Raw genomic sequence first — 2,500 nt, 5'->3', positions numbered from 1 at the left:
GCGAGAGAGAGAGACAGACAGTGTGTGTGTGTGTGTGTGTGTGTGCGTGTGTGTGCGTGCGTGCATGTGTGTGTATGTGCGTGTGTGCGTACGTGCGTGCGTACGTGCGTGCGTGCGTGTGCGTGTGTACCAAGAACCAACTAGACAAATAAAACTAAGCCACGAAACAAACAAGCAAAGAAACAAACAAACCATCAAATAATTTAACGATCTAAAAATATCAACAACGACAACAACAAAAACAACCATTACTCATCCGACAACACGTCCAACACACTCATGCGGGCACTTCTACAACAACTACAATCCCCGACACAGTACAACAACAACAAAAACAACCATTACTCATCCGACAACACGTCCAACACACTCATGCGGGCACTTCTACAACAACTACAAACCACCACCACCCCCCCACCCCCCCCGTCACAAACAACAACAACAACAATACCATTACTCATCCGACAACACGTCCAACACACTCGTGCGGGCACTTCTACAACAACTACAACCCCCCCGTCACAGTACAACAACAACAAAAACAACTAACAACCACCAAACAATACGACAGACAACATCCCTTCAAACATCGTTTGAAGCCCTTTTCCTGGTTCGTTGGCATCGAAACACACAGCCAGAGGAGGAGGTGGGAGGTTGGGGGAGGGGAACGTGGGGGGTGAGGTGGGCATGGGGGGGGGGTGAAGGGGGGTGTTGAAGAGCTGGAAGAGGACGAGTGTAGGAGGGTGGTGGTGGGTGATTTGGGGGTTTGGAGGGTTGGGGGTTGGGGGGGTAGGAGGTGGGAGGAAGTGTGTGTGTGTGTGTGTGTGTGTGTGTGTGTGTTGTGTGTGTGTTGTGTGTGTGTGTGTGTTGTCTGTGTGTGTGTTGTCTGTGTGTGTGTTGTCTGTGTGTGTGTGTGTTGTGTGTGTGTGTGTGTGTGTGTGTGTGTGTGTGTGTGTTGTCTGTGTGTGTGTGTGTGTGTGTGTGTGTGTGTGTGTGTGTGGAGGGGGTGGGGAGGTATTAATCTTTCACCTCTGACAATTATAGAATCTGCTCCTGGTCCCAAGCAAAACAGAGGAGTGGAGGAGCAGGAGGTGGTGGTGGGTAGGGTTGAAGGGGGTGGGGGGTATGGAGAGGGAGAGGAGGATGGGGGCGGTGTAGGGTAGGAGATTAGGGGTTTGTGGGGCAACAATAATGCAAATGATTGTGCTTGTGTGTGTGTGTGTGTGTGTGTGTGTGTGTGTGTGTGTGTGTGTGTGTGTGTGTGTGTGTGTGAATGCGTGCGTACCGGGAGATGTGTGTGTGTGTGTGTGTGTGTGTGTGTGTGTGTGTGTGTGTGTGTGTGTTTGAGTGTGTGCGTGTGAATGCGTGCGTACCGGGAGATGTGTGTGTGTGTGTGTGCGCGCGCGCGCGCGTGTATGTGAATACCTGCGTACCAGAAGATGTGTGTGTGTGTGTGCGCGCGTGTGAATGAGTGCGTACAGGGTGTGTGTGTGTGTGTGTGTGTGTGTGTGTGTGTGTGTGTGTGTGTGTAAGAGAGAAAGAGAGAGAGAGAGAGAATGCCTGCGTGCCGGGAGAGGTGTGTGTGTGTGTGTGTGTGTGTGTGTGTGTGTGTGTGTGTGTGTGTCTGTGTGTCTGTGTGAGTAAGAGAGAGAGACAGAGACAGAGACAGAGAATGCGTGCGTGCCGGGAGATGTGTGTGTGTTTGTGAGAGCGTTAGACACACAAACAGATACATATATACATGGTGGTGATGAGTGTGTGTGTGTGTGTGTGACTATCTGTGTGGCTGTGTATATGTGCGTGTGTATGTATGTGTGGTGCGCGCATGCTTGTGCGTTGGTGTGTGGGTGTGTCCGCGTGTGTGGGTGTGCATGGGTTGACAAGCACTGGCTCCCATCCATACCCACTTTCCAGATCCGCCCCCACCCCCTCCTCAGGTGTTTTCGGTGTAAAGCGTATCAGTTTAGCAATTTAGGGGTGGGTGTGTGTGTGTGTGTGTGCGCGGGGGGGGGGGGGGGGATCATAATCATATCGTTAAAAAATTATCCCCCCCACCACCACCACCCCGCACAAAATTTATATGTATATATATAATGCCGATTATGAGTTCAGCGTTCTCTGTGTGTTTATGTTCCCTTAAGTTTAGAGCTTTATCAGAACGGGCGAGAGTATAAAGTTTCACAACCGATGTCATTACGTCTTGCAGGATATTTTGTTTTCTTTAAGTTCAAAGTTCGAACGTTCAAAACAGGAAACAGAAAGGAGAATAGAATAAATAAATTAATAAATAAATAAATAAAAGAAAGACAGAAAGAAAGAAAAAAAAAACGAACATGAAAGAACGAAAAGCAAATGAAAAACGTGGGTGCACGGAGGGTTGAGGGAAGGGTGTTAAAAATCTGAAGAGAAAACAAATCTGGTCACACGTACCACACAAGGAGGAGGAGGAGGAGGGGGAAGGGAAGGGGGGTGGAGGGAGGGTGGAGGAGGAGGCGGAGGA

At 49.6% G+C, this 2,500-nt stretch overlaps 1 protein-coding gene across 1 annotated transcript in view; it reads right to left on the bottom strand.

Moving 5' to 3' along the window:
* Positions 1 to 2,500, bottom strand: part of LOC143276522 (NAB transcription cofactor mab-10-like) — a 167,891-nt gene that overhangs the window by 107,840 nt on the left and 57,551 nt on the right. The gene's annotated exons all lie outside the window — the stretch shown is intronic.

This window comes from Babylonia areolata, chromosome 32 (genome assembly GCF_041734735.1).
Source record: "Babylonia areolata isolate BAREFJ2019XMU chromosome 32, ASM4173473v1, whole genome shotgun sequence".
NCBI classification, from domain to species: domain Eukaryota; kingdom Metazoa; phylum Mollusca; class Gastropoda; order Neogastropoda; family Buccinidae; genus Babylonia; species Babylonia areolata.
This window is presented reverse-complemented; position numbering and strand designations above follow the sequence as displayed.